The 17,514-nt window shown below is 47.0% G+C and overlaps 2 long non-coding RNA genes across 2 annotated transcripts; one reads left to right on the plus strand and one right to left on the minus strand.

Moving 5' to 3' along the window:
- The first annotated feature begins 7,224 nt into the window (after positions 1–7,224).
- On the plus strand, positions 7,225–9,488 carry LOC307207542. The gene is made up of 3 exons (XR_013834696.1): positions 7,225–7,513; positions 9,005–9,084; positions 9,200–9,488. It is a non-coding gene; the product is annotated as an uncharacterized lncRNA (long non-coding RNA).
- A 6,607-nt stretch (positions 9,489–16,095) lies between these two features.
- LOC307207399 lies at positions 16,096–17,172 on the minus strand. Its single transcript, XR_013834668.1, has 2 exons — positions 16,907–17,172; positions 16,096–16,468 (listed from the first exon to the last, which is right to left on the minus strand). It is a non-coding gene; the product is annotated as an uncharacterized lncRNA (long non-coding RNA).
- Positions 17,173–17,514: the final 342 nt, after the last annotated feature.

A 17,514-nucleotide genomic window follows, 5' to 3' on the forward strand; every position in this document is an offset into this window, starting at 1 on the left:
AGGCCGATCTGCACGGATCCTCATGGATCCTCCACTTTTAAAATAATAACTCCAACAAATCCAGTGTCAAATCACATCTGGAAAGCACGCCTACCGACTGGACAATAAAAAACGTGGATCCAACACTTAGCCACGCTGCAGCACCACAAAAACATGGATCCAAGGCATGGATCCTCATGAATTCATATGATTTTTATACTGAAACAAAATAAAAACACCATGATACTCTACACCATGTGTCTGTAGGCAGAACCAAAAAAATCGTGCATCCACTGTTTCGTGATGCCGCAATGGAGGAAAAACATGGTTAAAAAACATGGATCCTTTTGGATCCTCATTATTTTTGCACTAGATAAGCCCAAAGTCACCATCGGATCAAATATCATGGCCGAGGTCACAGCCTGCACAACAAAAATCACGGATTCACAGCCTCTGGTGACACCGTGGCCCAAAAACGTGGTTTTGAAGCATGGATTCTTACTCTTTTTGCATTGGGCCACCCCAAACCCACCGTCAAATCACACATCATACCCAGGGGCACAGCCTGCACCACAAAAAACTTGGATTCACAGCTTCATGGCCATACCGTGGCCCTAAAACGTGGTTTTGAAGCACAGATCCTCATGGATCCTCACGCTTTTTGCATTGGGCCACCCCAAACCCACCGTCAAATCACACATCATAGCCTGCACCACAAAAATCACGGATCCACGGCATCCTGAGCATACAGTGGCCCCAAAATGTGGTTTTGAAGCATGGATCCTCAAGCTTTTTGCATTGGGCCACCCCAAACCCACCATCAAATGAAACATCATAGCCTGCTCCACAAAAATCTTGGATCTATGGCTTCCTGGCAACTCCATGGCCCAAAAACGTGGTTTTGAAGCACGGATCCTCATGGATCCTCACGCTTTTTGCATTGCGCCACCCCAAACACTGTCAAAACACACATCATAGCCAGGGGCACAGCCTGCACCACAAAAATATGGATCCACGGCTTCCTGGCAACTCCATGGCCCAAAAATGTGGTTCTGAAGCACGGATCCTCATGGATCCTCACGCTTTTTGCATTGGGCCTCCCAAACTCACCATCAAATTACACATCATAGCCAGGGGCAAAGCCTGCACCACAAAAATCATGTATCCATGGCTTCCTGGCAACTCCATGGCCCAAATACATGATTTCGAAGCACGGATCCTCATGGATCCTTATGCTTTATGCATTGAGCTACCCCAAACTCACCATCAATTCACACATCATAGCCAGGGGCACAGCCTGCACCACAAAAATCATGAGTTGCACTACAAAAATCACAAAAATGCCCTTAGCAGCACTGTTAATGTCACCACTGGAACAGTATTATTAGAGCCGAGAGGAGCATGTACGACTATATATTGTACCAAGGTATGGTTCATCTTCAAGAACAGATCAAATACATGTTGAAGTATTAAAGAGGAGAAAAAAATATGAAACTGCTTACATACTGTCAACTAATATCCAGATTCAAGAAAGACTGTATGGCAAACAGTTAAATCAGTGAAAAGACAGAATTTGAGTCCATCATAACAGAGGTCTACCTTTTGGGTAAAATTTATAAACTATTACTCAAATATGACACCGAGCCCGAACAAGCAAAACCTTATATGACAAAATGGATGGAAAAATTTTAAGAGCAGTTTACAGTGGAACAATGAGAACAATTATGAATAAAGGAATAAAATTCACTGCTAGTTAAGCCCTAAAACAAAATTAGTACAGTGAAATCTCGGGTTGCAGACATAACCCATGATGGAGGCACGTCCGCAACCCGCAGCGTTCGCATCCTGAAGCACCATGTATGCGCAGGTGCCGGCACAATTTGGCACTTCTGTGCATGCGCGAGTGGCGAAACCCAGAAGTAACCCATTCCGGTACTTCCAGGTTTCCCGCAGTCCGCAACCCGAAAATGCATAACCTGAAGCGGCCGTAACATGAGGTATGACTGTACAAAATGTTCTTTCAATTCTATAACTTTGAAAGATATACAGAAGATGAATAATGAAATGAATGGACATTGCTGGAAATGTCATAGACCTCAAGGAACCTTCTTCCATTTATGGTGGACCTGTGAAAAGACCAAAAAGTTTTGGAGGAATGTTCATTTCGAAATGAAAAAATGTAAAAAACCCAAAATTTGCATTGGACCCCAAAATTATGCCATTGGGAATGACTCCTTCAGCTACTGTATTGTGAAATTGTCAGTGGAATTATTTAGTTATATGACCACAGCAGTCAGAGTGTGTTGGCTAACATATGGAAATCTGACATATGTCCTGAAATAGATGCATGGAAAGAGAAACTATCAGAATATGCAGTAATGGCAAAACTCACGAATTTAGTAAATGATAGACTCATGGCAGAACATAAAAAACTTGGAATCTTTATAATTTGTATACAACTTAACAGATGAACATGTAACAAAATGAACATCTGTATGGATTTGTATAATAGACCTTAGGTTACAAAAATATTTCCTGTTTAAAAATAGAAGCTTTGTGTGTATACGATAAAGAAAGAAATATATAGTAGAAGAAATTGAGGCATCTGATCAAGGCCTGTATTTTAAAATGAGCTTAAAGATATATTTGCAAATGTTTGTATGTTTCATGCCAGGCAGAAACCAGCTGGCTAAGTACTTTGGCAGTTGTTTATCTTCCTGCTCTCCTGAACAAGGGCCCCCCTGATTTATAGCAGTAGCAGGAGACAAGTTTCTCAAAGTTGTAACAGAGAATTACAGGCTGGGAGCAAATGCTACACTGACCCTACATATTACAGAATACAATCAAGCTGCAAAAACACTAATTAAGAGTTGGTAAATAGTAAGATTTATTGTTTAATAGAAAATAATACCATGTGCCTCCCATCAGACTCTAGCCATATTTTCCTAAGGTTTAAGGTATACTGAGAGAGTTAAAGGGCAATAAATTTTGGGAAGAGCTAATGGGAAAAGCAGCTGGCTGGGAAAGGGGGGTATAAACTGAAGAGGCTTCTTTTGAAGCTGTTTTTTACTGAGTTCCTTTTTACTTTGCAAAGGCCTTTTCTTCTAAAAAGCTATCTATGTTATGTATGAGATTTGTTGGCTTAATGTAATTAGGCAAAGGATTTAGAAAGTAAGAAATGTTAGATTCTTATGTTAGATTCTTATTTCATTGATGGTGTGTGAGAATGTGAACCCAAGATCTCTGTTTAGATAGAATTTAATACCACGAGCCATTTGTTTTAGCCATTTGTTTTGGAATGCAGGGGCAACAGGGGCAAAAGGTGATCTGGTAATTAAGGTGCCCTTTCGAGGCAAATGTAAGATATATGGCTACTTGTCTGCCATTTATGGATAGAAGGAAATATAGCTCTTTGTCTCCCATAAAAGGTAATAGGAAATGGGTGTATCTTTTATGATTGGTTCTAGCAAACAGCCAATAGGAATTTCAACAAGGCTGATTGGACAGAGACAGCCAAAGGAGGAGCAAGGGGGCTAGGCTGAGGAAATATAAGTGCTGGCCATCAGGGCTGGAAGGGGCAGAGCTTTGGTAACCATATACCACTGTGCCTATCATTTATTTGTCTGACAAATAAATTATTATTTTAATTTCTCTATTGCTGCGTTGAATATTTCATTCCAGCTAAGCGTTAACCACAAGCAGGGTGCTACAAAATCTTGTGTGATCTAGAAATGAAATCATATTTTAAAATAATTTTTGCTTTAGATTTTTATAATCATATATGGTATTTCTCCAATAGCGAACTACCTAGATTTGGAAATAATATTTAGTACACTAACCTTTGTTTAACTCTTGATAAATGTCAGCTTGCTGAGTTATTTTGTACCATTGTGATTCAACGTTATATTTGCCAGCAGGCGGACCCAGCAATACAGACTTTTGCTGCTTAGCAAGAGATTTGGGGAAGTTGCTACCATTCTTCACTGTGATAAGATTACACACTCGTCTCCCGTTTACTGTGCAAGCAACTCAGCCAGGCCATAGCATGAGTACCTGCCAGCAATCTCATCCTAGGTCACCTCCTATGCAGCATCAGGCAGGTGAAGTCACTAACATCCATGAAAAAATATACCTAAGGTGAATTCTGGAACTCCAGAATCCACAGATACCTGCACAGTCTCTAGCTCAGGTGTGGGGAACCTCTGGCCCTCTAGATGTTGCTGAACTCCTGCTTGCTGGAGTTGACGGGAGTTGCAGTCTAGCAAGAGCTGGGGTGGCCAAAGGTTCCCCACACCTTACCAGAGGAAAATGATTTTGTATATGCTCAGGAGCACATTTGCCCTGCGGTCTTTGAAATGCTACATCCCCCTTGGAGATCAAGGATTTCTGTGCATGCTCCAGGACACTCAGCCAAGGTGCCAGAATTTTGGTCAGTCCAAAGGTAGCTGCTGCATTCTTTAGACACAACGTCTGCTGAAACTGCTGATAAATTTGCACTGGCTTCCTCACCCTTTGAGACTATCTGAGGTGGGGACTGGAACAGGCCTGCCTCTTTGAGGACTTGTTAATTTAATTTAGCACTCCTTTGCAAACAAGCAGGTATGTACTCTTTGCGACTGGGCATATTTCCAAATGTGAATTCCGCAGAAAAACAACAGACTATGAAGCATTCATGTGCCCCATGTGCCCATGGCCCTGGAATTCATGTGCTCCCATGCCAGAGAGGTTTTATGAGGTCAGTTTCACCGCTGAGCGAATTTGATGGTTCCTTTACCCATTTAGGCCAGGCAGGTCCCCACGGGTCTGCCTTTAATGTTATGGCCCACCATTAAACTTGCAGGCACCACAAAATGTGCCACCCACATAGAAAGAGCAGGCTGAATTTACCCTTTTCTCTCCCAATTTGAGTTCCACCTGAAAATTATGTGGCAGAAGTTACAAATGCTTGCAAATCCATGCCCCTGCTTAATTCACAGAGTGCAGAAGGATAGTGATATTATTAAGCCCCCCGCAGCAAACACAGAAACAAATAGATTTATCTGGCAGAGCCAGTCGTAGGGCTAGAGCAGGCATTCCCAAACTTGGCCCTCCAGCTGTTTTGGGACCACAACTCCCATCATCCCTAGCTAACAGGCCCAGTGGTCAGGGATGATGGGAATTGTAGTCCCAAAACAGCTGGAGGGTCGAGTTTGGGGATGTCTGGGCTAGAGAGTTTGGGATTAGAGCATTCTGCATATCTGATAAAAAGCACAAATCCACAGGGTTCCCCCCTCCCATCAATCTGTGGGGAATTTGATGCCCCCCCCCGTCAGCCTACAAAGGGGGTGGGGTTGCAGAGAAACAAATCTCTGGGCTCTGTTGCTATACAAAGCTTAATAGAAATGATAAATGGAGATGAGATGAAATGAAATTACAAACAATACAGAATGTATACAGAAAAGGGGAAATAGAAAATTGAATATATGGTAATTCACACAAAATCCAGTAAAATATGATGGATTAAATGATTAGCAATTGGATATGATTTGCATGCTGATTAGCAAATGGCAAGCACTGGCAAAGCAATAAAAGGGACTAACATACTCGATAATAATTTTTTTATTAATTTTCAATTTCAATCCAATAATAGCCTCATTATAACGATACCAAACTATAATACAATTACTAACACTTATTGTTCAAATACAAAATTATATAATTTAGGTGGCCTCCCGTGTGCTAGAATTGATGGTTGATTATTTTATTTCTGCGTTCCAAAAACTTACGAATTTCAATTACATTCCAGTCAAAAAAATAATCCCTTACAACTGCAATATTCACTCCATAAATAATAAAGGATGGGGAAGAGTCAGCTCTAAGTCTCCATCATAAACCTTTCCCTCCCTTTTTCCTTTTTTTTTTAAAACACACTGTTCTGTTTGATGTTATCTTCCATATCTATAATATGGATCAGCCTTGGTTTCTAACTGCCTCAACAGTTCTTCATAAGGCTTAGTTTCCAGACCCTTCATCATCCTGGTCACCCTCCTCCGCTCACTTTCCAGCTGCTCAATATCTTTCTCCAACTAGCCTGCACTGACTGGCAGCAGCTCTCCAGGGTTTCGGAGGGGGGGACATTCTCAGCCCCCCCCCCAGATGCTGCCCAGGATGGAAGACCTGCATGCCAAGCAGATGGTCCAATCCTGTGCTATGGAGATGCCTAGCCTGCTTGGAAGGATGTGGGGCTGGTCTCCCTTTGGGAATGGGGCTGCAGGAAGAAGAATGTGAAATGAAGATGCAGCCCAGCTGCAGGCGGAACAGCAGGTGCCTCCGAGTTCTGACAGAGGAGCATCACCACTCAGGAGGGGCCAGGTGGGGCCAGGTCCTGGGGGGGGGGGTTGCCACGGTGACAAGTGTGGGAATGTTCAGGGATGCAGGAGAGGATATATTGTCTGATAATACCCTTTCCAACTTGTGATAACAAGTTTACGATTTTAGCAGAGTAACATTCCCCCTTTTAAACTTGCAGCGGATGCGTTTGCTCAGGCTCGCTAAAGCCTCTATAATAACTGTTCTGGCATTTTCCCCTTATTCCCTCATAAAAGATAAGACACAACACAGTCTTCTACAAAAGTATAAAAAGGTTTACTCACATATCATTCTGTTCACAATCAGATCCCAGAAGGCAGGCTTAGCTTAGAAAAGTAACATACGCTTGGAAACTATTCCATAAGAAGACAGTCCCTTTGTCCTCTCTTGGCTGGAGCCAAAAGGGCATCTTTGGCTAAGCAGATGTTGCATCTTCGATGCATGTAGTGAAAGAGAGAGAGATGGCTGCCCTGCCCTGTGCTTTTGTCATTACCTGCACAAGTGAGGCCACACCCACCTCTAGTCACATGCAGAGGAAGTCTGTCCCAGCCCAGAAGGAAACAGGAAGTTTATCTGCTGGCTGGACAAACATTCCTCCCCATGTGTAAACATGTTGTACTTGACTGCTCTTGTGTTTCACATCCCACAACAAGGACCTGCCCTCCTTTGTGACATCTCTTGCTTCTCCTTTAAAAGCCACTGACTTGCAGGCGGCCATTGTGGGTTAGTGAGGAGAGGTCAGAGGAGAGAGGAGAGAGGAGGCAGTGGTGGCGGTGGCGGTGGCGGTGGCGGTAGCGGTGGCGGTTGGTGGAGAGTAGGCGGAGAATTAGTGAATTGTTCTTTCTTCGTTTTCTTATTTTCATTTTGATTTCATTTATTAGTTTCATTTGATTTATTTTATTTTATTCTTTTCTTTTAATGCTTTTATTTATTTTGTTTTTTGTTCTTTGTTTTAATATTTTTGTTTTTTGTGCGCATCTGTGCATATTCTGTATATATTTTGTATATATATTTTTTTTTACATAGAGGAGCAGTTAGGGTTAAGTGTAGGATTAGGGCGGGGTTTAGGTATAGACTTAGGGCAGGGGTTGGGGTTAGGGTCAGATTTAGGCTTGGGTGGGCATTTCAGATAGTTAGTTACTTTAGATAGGAGGGTGGGATCTTTCGTGGACGACATGGGCAGGCTGTAAGTAGCATCACTTTCTCTTCATTCCTGGGGGGTGTGGGGTGTGAGTCTGTTTCCCAGCCAAGTTGTCCTGGCCAAGTCTCTAGACTGAAACTTAAAAGACTAGTTTCATGGACCAAGAATGGTTTTCATGGCTGGTTCTGACTTTCCCCTTTTCCCAGTGGGAATTCCTACTTGTAGAGCAGAGGCCACGGCTGGTCAGCAGCTGTAGTGCCTGTGTGCTTTGTTCTGTTGTTGTTGTTGTTTAGTTGTTTAGTTGTGTCCGACTCTTTGTAACCCCATGGACCAGAGCACACCAGGCACTCCTGTCTTCCACTGCCACCCGCAGTTTGGTCCAACTCATGTTGGTAGCATTGAGAACACTGTCCAACCATCTGGTCCTCTGTTGTCCCCTTCTCCTTGTGCCCTCAGTGCTTTGTTCTAGAGGGTGCTGTTTTGTGGTGCTCACTGGTTGCTATTGGACAGTTCTTTGGATAGTCTGAGCAGATTGGTTGAGTGCCTTGCGAGCGAAAGGCTCAGCCTTCATTAAGGCAAATGTTCTACCCTTATTTATGGGAGCCTTTGGAATAGAAAAGGGGACGCAGGTGGCGCTGTGGGTTAAAGCCTCAGCGCCTAGGGCTTGCCGATCGAAAGGTCGGCGGTTCGAATCCCTGCGGCGGGGTGCGCTCCCGCTGCTCGGTCCCAGCGCCTGCCAACCTAGCAGTTCGAAAGCACCTCCGGGTGCAAGTAGATAAATAGGGACCGCTTACCAGCGGGAAGGTGAACGGCGTTTCCGTGTGCGGCTCTGGCTCGCCAGAGCAGCGATGTCACGCTGGCCACGTGACCCGGAAGTGTCTCCGGACAGCGCTGGCCCCTGGCCTCTTGAGTGAGATGGGCGCACAACCCCAGAGTCTGTCAAGACTGGCCCGTACGGGCAGGGGTACCTTTACCTTTACCTTTACCTTGGAATAGAAAAAGGAAAGGACTCTGTCAGGATGTGTTTTGTGCCGACATTTGCTGAAGTGAAGGTGTTGATTTGGGGTACAGTTGGAGAGGGGTATGGTGCCTGTTGGAGGGGGAAACCCCCCACCACCCTTTCCAAAAAATCTGGTAACAATGTTAAAAATGACCCAAATTTCATTTGCTTCATGAAATTTATACACTGCTTGACTGCATGAATGAGTGGGCCAGGCTCTCTGGGTCCTGGCATGGCCGTAGCTCTTGAACCCAAAGCACTTGGGACCTCCTTTCTCTCTCTGCCAGCCCTTCATGCTCTGGGCTGCCTCTTTCAGGCTCTGATTATGCCCCTTCAGGTCACTGAACTGCAGAGAGATGGAAGTAATTGGTCATGATGGGCCGGCAAGGATTGATTAGGCTCCACATATGTATTTCTGTTCTGCCAATTCGGCAATGGTTCACTGTTTTCTCCAGATGCCCCTCCTCACACACAAACACCCCCCAAGAATTGGGGCTGCCAGTGTCTGAGTCGCTCTTTCCGCTCATCTCTTCTAGGATCAGGTGCCTAAGGCGCCTGTTCAAGCGCTGCCACAGGGTGGCCCCCCAGCAAGACCCAGAGCAGCCCGTGGCACCAGGTGAGCAAACGTCCCTCCGTTTTTTGGACAGAGGAGGGTAGGAATAGGCATGGGGGGCAACTAGTCCAAGGATGCAAAAGAGGACTCACCTCTTCCCATATTCTTCTGTTTGCAGTTCTGCTGCGGTTCCGCATCCCAGCCCCAGGGATGAGTATTGGAGAAAACAAGAGCAGGGACTGGATCCCTCAGACCTGGCCCCGCTGCCCGGGCTCTTTGCCCCCCACTCTGCACTCTCAGATGCGGAGAAGCCCTCCCCTCACGAGGAACTGACAGCCTGACTTTTGCATTTCAGCTGCTGAAGGATGGACAGCTGTACCTCCTGGGGGTCATCCAGAGCTGCCAGGCAGCTGAGCTCAGGGGGCTCCGATCCCTGAAGTGCTCCAAGCAGGAGACAGCCCAAGTGATTCTGGTGAGTGATGGGTGGTGTGAAGGACCCCCATAGGGAGGTGGGGGGGGAGGGGTTGTGCATCTGCACAGAGTAGGACCCTGCCAGCTTCCACCTGGAAGATTTATAGGTAGTGCGGACCTCGGGCTCCACTAGACACCAGAAAGAGGCCAACATCCAAATCTACTTGGCAGGTAAGACTTCCTCAAATGCCCATCTGTAGTGAGAGAAGCAGGCACTCCTGGCGTCCTGCTTACCTTTTTTCTCTTGCAGGTGACAGAATGATGCCGGCAAGACCTCCTTCTCCATCTTTTCATGGCGGCAGAAGGGAAGCAGTGGCTGTGGGACCAGATCAGGTAGGGAGAATCTGCCTTGTGGGGACAGAGGCCAAGGGGTGAAACGGTGTCATGGACTGGTTGGGCACAGAGGAATGGTGGGAGGAAGCAGCTGGAGAACCAGGAAGGGAAGATGTCTCAGAGCCCAGGGAGTGGAGGGGGGACAAGGAGCAGCAGTCAGAGGGAGAAGAGCCCGGGGAACCAGGGGAGGGGAGCTAATGGGGCTCAAACCCTCAGTGAGTGAGGGACTTTCCCCTGTGTCAGGCTCCGGCAGATGGAGCCCTACACAGATGCAGAGTGGAGTCCCTAAGATGGTTGGGTGGCATTTTGTAGGCCTCCTTCTGGCAACTCTTGCAGCCAAGCTGATGCCTTATGCCTTGCTCTTCTTTCCTTTGGACCACCTCAGGGAGCACAGGGCACAGGGTTTACACCTTTGTTTTGCAAAAGACAGGGCAGGGCAGGGGACAGAGAGAGATCCGAAAGTTGTTAACTATTTTGCCTCAAAAGATCTCACGGAATCTTGGGTTTTTCAATTCCTTAGGATATATGATCTACTCCCTGTGTAACTCCATGTGTCAAGAAGAAAAAGAACTGGAAGAGAATGGAATAAAAATAAATACTGTATTTTTCGTCCTATAGGGCGCACCGGCCCATAGGACGCACCTCGTTTTTTTTGGGGGGGGGAATGAATAAAAAAAAAAATATTTCCTCCCCCAGCCGCGGCTGCCGCCCCAAGCCTTGAGCACACCTGCCCGAGGCACGGGGGGCCCTCTGGAGGGCACCCCGTGCTTCGGGCTGCAGGCTGCTGCCCGCAAGCCTTGTGAGCCCGCAGGAACTCCCGCCGGGCTTGCAAGGCTTGCGGATAGCTTCCTGAAGCCTGGAGAGCGAGAGGGGTCGGTGTGCACCAATGCCTCTCGCTCTCCAGGCTTCAGCGAAAGCCTGCATTCGCCCCATAAGACGCACACACATTTCCCCTTCATTTTTGGAGGGAAAAAGTGTGTCCTATGGGGCGAAAAATACAGTATTTTTAAATGGATTTTGAATAAATGCACAATAAATTGTTACTGTTTTGAATTTCATTGTGTTATTGTCTTCCAGTGATCTGGACACTTTTGTTGTTGCAGCCTTAAATAGCATTAACATTTTTTGCTGCTGCATCACTCTCAGGTTGACTCATGTTAAGCTTGTGGTCCACTAAGATCCCTAGATCCTTTTCCCTACCAGCAAACCAGGTGTCCCTCATCTTATATCGGAGCAGCTGGTTCTTCCTGCCAAAGTACAGAACCTTAGATTGGCTAGAGGTCCTCTTTGCTCGCCTTCAGGGTGTGACCATGTCGCAGTCAGTACTGTGGTAGCTCCGTGTAGCCTTAATACAGTTCAGTGCAATCGCCTGGTGACAATCCAGTCCAGCAGGTGCCAGTGACCTGAGATCTAAGATGTCTCCAGGACACCGAGTGTTTTGCCTTGGTAGAGCATACCATGTTTGTGACACAGAGGCTGTGGTATGAGCACAGTTCAGGTAGGCTTTGTCCGTTCTTGTTCAGGCTCCCGATACCAAGGGGGCCTCTGCGGTTATCCCAGCTGTGATGAACTCTTCCAGCCATAGGCGCCGACTCCATGGGGCCTTAGGGGGCCCGAGCCCCCTCAAAAATTCGTTTAAGAAAAACAAAGCCACTCCCGATCTAGAGAGGGGGTGGGGTTGCGGGCTCTCGACCCATCAACAATCTCGCGGGGCTGCCATCAGTCCCGCGAGAAGCGGGGATTCCCCCTAGCTCATTAATATTCACCGCCCACGGCGGCAGCCAATCGGCTGCCACAAAGGGCAGGTTCACTTAAGGTCGGGGCAGCCCGGGGCTCGCCCCTTTCATTCCCCCAGCAGCAGCGGTTTGGAGGTCTTGGGCCCCCCCCCAATATTTTTTATGTCGGTATGGGCCCCCGCCCCCCCAATATTTTTTATAAGTCGGCGCCCCTGCTTCCAGCAGGAATAGTAATAGTAATAATAATTTTATTATTTATACCCCGCCCATCTGGTTGGATCAGAATGGATCTCCTTGCTTTTAATGCTCTTATCCAGAGAGGCATTGGTGAGGCTGGATCCGGTCACAGGAAAAAGAAACAGAACTCAGAGAGAGATCCTCGAACCCACCAGGGTTGTCTGCTGCAGGATGCAGAATGGGAGGGAAATGAGCCACGTTAATGGATTGAGGGGAAGCTGAAAGCCTTTCAGAGAATCCCAAACATTTTTCAAAGAGGGCCAGATTTGATGAAGTGAAGGGCCGTGAGGGCCGACCAAGCGAAAACCAAAGTTGTTGACTTTTTTTAGGATTGAAGTTGTGGAGTTTTTTTCAGGGTTGAAGCTGAGGTTTTTTTAGGATTTTACCCCATGAAATAAACTGCCACAGGGGCTGGATTCAACCGACTGACTGGCCGGATTAGGCCCCCAAAACAGACTTGGGAGACAACCAGTTGCGTTGCTGAGCTGCCCTGGCTCACCAGAAGTGGCAGGAAATGTCCACAATCAATTTAGAAACACCTGCAACACAGCTGAAAATACACATTTTCGAAATCCATTTTGCTGCTGAAGCCCTCAAGTGTAGAACTACGGAGGGTCTGTTCACTGTTCTCACTTATCATTAGACCAGGACCACATATTCTGCCTATTATGTGCATCCCATGATAGCCTTTCCCTGAATATGCTATCAGTAGCACAACCTTCCTTTTGGGGAACCTCTTCACCCCGTCCTTCACCTCCTCCCCACTGGTCTTGAACCGTTTCGTTTCATGCCCGTTTTCCTCCTGCTTTCCAACTTATTCTGCTGCCTCCTCTATGTTGCTGCAGCTGCTCTTCAGCCTCTTGGCTTGGTTGCCAGCCACGGTTCTTAGCTCCTCGGCCATTGCAAAGCACTAGAAGAGATCCACTAGAAGAGATCATCCGAAAGCTCATGAAGTCCTTCATTTAAAGGGCACATCAGCCATGGAAACCTTCTTTACACAGATACTGAATCAATCACTCAAAATCAACTAACAAAATACAATTCACTTAAAGCAACCAAGCAAGTAAGTCCAAAAGGAGCTGCTGGGGGTTTTGGTGCAGTAATATCTGGAGAGATACAGATCACCCAGCACCCTGCAGCATCCAGATGTTAAGACTATAAACCCCCGTCAGCCTCAGCCAGCAGAGCCAATGGTCAGGGGTGGGTGCTATTATTTCATTTCATTTGTGAATCGCTTTCCATGAAGCATAATGAATTGGGAGTAGAACAAGATCCAGATCCAGAGGGCCACAGATTCCCCATCCCAGCACTACAGAAGCAACTCTAGAATCCTCACCAGATACTAGATCAGAATTACCAGAGAATATATCCCTTTTGGCTTTGCAAGCCTGAATTCTGTAAGGGTAGAAATCAAATCTTCCAAGCTAGCATTGGCCGTAGCAAACTCCAACCCCATCAAGCCTTTATCATTAACCATCATTTCAGTGTGCTATTTGGAACAGGTAAATTTGGGAGGGACAAAATGGTTTCAGGACTTTTTCTGTGCGCTTCAGACATGTGGTTTGTGTGTGTGTGCGCGTGTGCGTGCTTAGTACATTTATGAACATTTATTTTATATATGTACGACCTTAAAATTCTTATAACAATAATAATATTTGATAATATTATAATATTAATGATATAATAATATAATGATAATAATTATTATTTTATTTATACCCCAGCCATCTGACTAAGGCTGCCGGAGCCACTCTGGATGGCTTCCAATATACATAAAAACATAAGAAAACATTATGCACTTCCCTATACAGGGCTGCCTTCAGCTGCCTTCTAAAGGTTGCATAGTTACTTGATCTTCTTGGCTCCAGGATCGCACAACTCCATGCCCTCACAATGTTTCTCTCAGGGACATCATACCACACCCTCCAACATTTCTCTGATGAAAATAGGGGCGTCCTGAGGAAAAGCAGGACTTTCCGGGATCAAATCAGAAACCAGAATGGCTTCCATAAATCCAGGACTGTCCCTGGAAAGTAGAGACAAAAGCCACGGTTTTGGGCAATGGAATTTCCAGGAAGCCATGGGTCCGAGTTTTTTGTGGTGCAGGCTGTGTCCCCGGACGTGATGTGCGATTTGACAGTGAGTTAGGGGTGGCCCAATGCAAAAAGTGTGAGGATCCATGAGGATCCATGCTTCAGAACCACGTTTTTGGGCCATGATATGGCCAGGACGCCGTGGATCTGAGGTTTTTGTGGTGCAGGTTATGCGCATGGCCATGATATGTAATTTGATGGTGAGTTTGGGTTGGCCGAATGCAAAAAGCGTGAGGATCCATGAGGATCCGTGCTTCAAAACCACGTTTTAGGACCACGGTGTCGCCAGGAAGCCGTGGATCCGTGATTTTTGTGGTGCGTGCTATGCCCATGCCCATGATGTTTGATCTGATGGTGACTTTGGGCTAGTGCAAAAATCATGAGGATCCATGGGGATCTGTGTTTTTTAACCATGTTTTTGCACCATTGTGGCCCCACGAAACAGTGGATGCATGATTTTTTTGATGCTGCCTACAGACTAAGACATGGTCTACAGTATCATGGCAGTTTTATTTAATTTGAATGAAAAAAATCATATGAATTCATGAGGATTTGTTTAAAATCAGCCTTTTACCTGTTTCCACACTAGATCAGCCTGAAGTCACCATCAGATCAAACATCACGGATCCATGGTTTTCTGGCAACACCGTGGTCCAAAAACGTGGTACTGAACCATGGATGCTCATGGATCCTCAGGGTTCTTGCATTGGGCCACCCCAAACTCACCGTCACATCACACATCATAGCCAGGGGCACAGCCTTCACCACAAAAAACTCGAACCCACAGCTTCCTGGCCATACCATGGCCCAAAAACGTGGTTTCGAAGCACAGATCCTCATGGATCCTCACGCTTTTTGCATTGGGGCAACCATAACTCACAGTCAAATCACATATCATAGTCAGGGGCACAGCCTGCACCACAAAAAACACAGATCCATACATTGGCCCAAAAACATGGTTTCGGAGCACAGATCCTCATGGATCCTCACGCTTTTTACATTGGGGCAACCCTAACTCACCGTCAAATCACATGTCATGTTCATGGGCACAGCCTGCACCACAAAAAACACGGATCCACGGCTTCCTGGCAACACTGTGAGCCAAAAACGTGGTTCTGAAGCACAGATCCTCATGTATCCTCAAAGTTTTTGCATTGGGGAACCCTAAATTCACCCTTTATTCAAATATCTTGTATATAACCACAGATCTGACCACAAAAATCATGGATCTAAAAACTCATGGCCCTGGCCAGATGCTACCCTGGATATATTGGCCAATATTCAGGTGGGTGTGCTGGGATAGAGGATTGGAGTCAGTTGAATCTCAATCCATTAAAGATGGGGGTGCAATGGCTGGGCCAGAATGATTTCAGTTCGGTTTGCCAGCTCCCAGCTCTTGATGGGGCGCAATAGTCACCTGTACCCGTCATCAGGAGTCCTGGTGTGATCCTGGACACTTCTGTCTTTATAGAGTCACTAGTCACAAATGTAGCCACACTGGCATTTTTAAATCTATGTCAGGTTAGGTGATTGGTACCGTACTTGTCCCTTTCTAACCTAGCCATGGTGATCCATGCAGCAGTCACCTGCAGACCAGACTACTTTAACTTGCTCTACACCTGAACCTGGGAAGGCAGGGTATAAATGCGATAAACAGATGATAGATAGATAGATAGATAGATAGATAGATAGATAGATAGAGACACAGGGCTACCCTTGAGACTGCTCCAAATGGTCTAAAATGCAGGTGCATGAGTTCTGACTGGGACTTTGTGGAGAGCCCACATTCAGTTGGTTGTTCATCAGCTGGATTGGCTCCAGGTGGAGTATTGAATCAGGTTCAGGGTTGTGGTGCTAACCTTTAAAGCCCTTAACAGTCTGTGACCTTTCTTATCTGTGGGAATTATCTTCCAATACACCCCCCAAAGAGCGTGATGCTCATCTAACAGCAACCTACTGGTGCTCCCTGGCCCAAAACATATCCAGCTGTCCTCAACCAGAGCCAAAGCCTTTTTGGTGGAACTCTTTGTCTAATGAGACCACGGCTCAGTGCAATCTATCTCAGTTTTCTCTCTTGTCGTGGTGAGTGGGCTTGCACATTCCTATGACCCTTGTGAGCAAAGCCATCGGGAATCTCGTACTCCCAGCAGGGTCACCAAAGACGGTAAGGTCAAAGGGAATGAAATATACTCGGAGTCCTGTAGTGATTTCATGCTCTTTATTGCAGCTTGTAAAACAGTGATTGAATTGCCCCCCAAACCTCAAGCTTTTATATACATTATTTACACAATGAGTCCCGTCTGATTGGCTGATTCTGCTTCCTTCCTGGAGCCTGATTGGTCTTTTCCTGCAGGCCAATCAGTTGTTGCATTCTACGATCCTACCAACCTAATAGGCTGATTAACTTCCTCCTGGAGCCTGATTGGTCTTTTCCTGCAAGCCAATCAGTTGTTGCATTCTAGAATCCTACTTGCCTATTGTTCTAGGATCCAAGCTTAGTACATAACACCCCTCCCCTCTAAGTTCCCGTTGCACCCAGAAGGTTAGCATTCGTAGTCGTTGAGGTATGCCTGTCGCCTACTGTCAGGGAACTGCCATCAGGGCCAGAGGGAGAGAGCGGGCTCCAGAGGGATTCCAGAGAGCGTCCCGGGATGGGGAGAGGCAGCCCATCTTCTGGGGAAGGGAATCAGCGTAGCACCAGTGGAGAAGGGGGGTAGATGGGGAATCGGCGAGGTGGTCCCATGACTCCTCGCCGGGGACCAGCGGGGAGAGTAAGGGTCCTCCGCTGCCCACAACCTCCTTGTGCAGAAGGCTTCCGCGCAGGGAGAGTAGGCGGAGACTAGGTGTCAAAGAGCTTCTTTGCTGGAAGAAGTTCAAGAAACGCCCACTGACGGATTCTGCCAGCGACTGAGACAGCCACAGGCGAGTGGCTGTCCGGACAGAAAAGGTTCACTCAGGCAACCCAGCCAGGTGTGGCACCGGTTTATGCACGAGCAACCCCTAGAACCATTACACCTACGTATGCGTTGTAGTCTCGGGTGTCTCTTGGTAGGGGTTCCTGGTTCTGGCTCTTTTTCCGGGGCTGCCGGCTGTGACGGGGCCATTGGGTTGGGCGCCGCTGGTCCACTCGGTCGTGGTTTTGGTTCCTGTGGCTGCTTGGCCTTGGGGGTGACTTCTGGACTTCCTAGTTCTGCCTCCCTTACCCGCTCCTCCTGCTCTATGGGCCTTACCCTTCTGCTATTCCCTTGGGATTCCTCTGTCCAGCCCTCCTCACAGTTTCCCCCGGGAATTGTCGCAGTAGTTGATCGCAGTGGCGGTGCCAGGCTTGCCCCCCCCCCGTTAGCACCTCGTATGACATGGGGCCAGTCGCCCTGGTGACCTTGGCGGTTACCCATGCTGGGCCCACCCCGAAGTTCTTTGCATACACTGGGTCACAGGGCGTGAAGGTCCAGGGGTTCCTACCTTCCACCACTGCTGCCTCGTCATGGGCCTTGTCAGGGTAAAGGTGGTCCAGTCTTGTTATGAGACGCTGGCCCATGAGTAGTTTCGCTGGGCTCCGGCAGTTCATTGTGTTGGGGGTGCTATGCTGGGCTAGGAGAAATGAAGCGAGGCAGTAATCCCAA

This window comes from Podarcis cretensis, assembly GCF_951804945.1.
Source record: "Podarcis cretensis genome assembly, chromosome: Z".
Taxonomy (NCBI): Eukaryota; Metazoa; Chordata; class Lepidosauria; order Squamata; family Lacertidae; genus Podarcis; species Podarcis cretensis.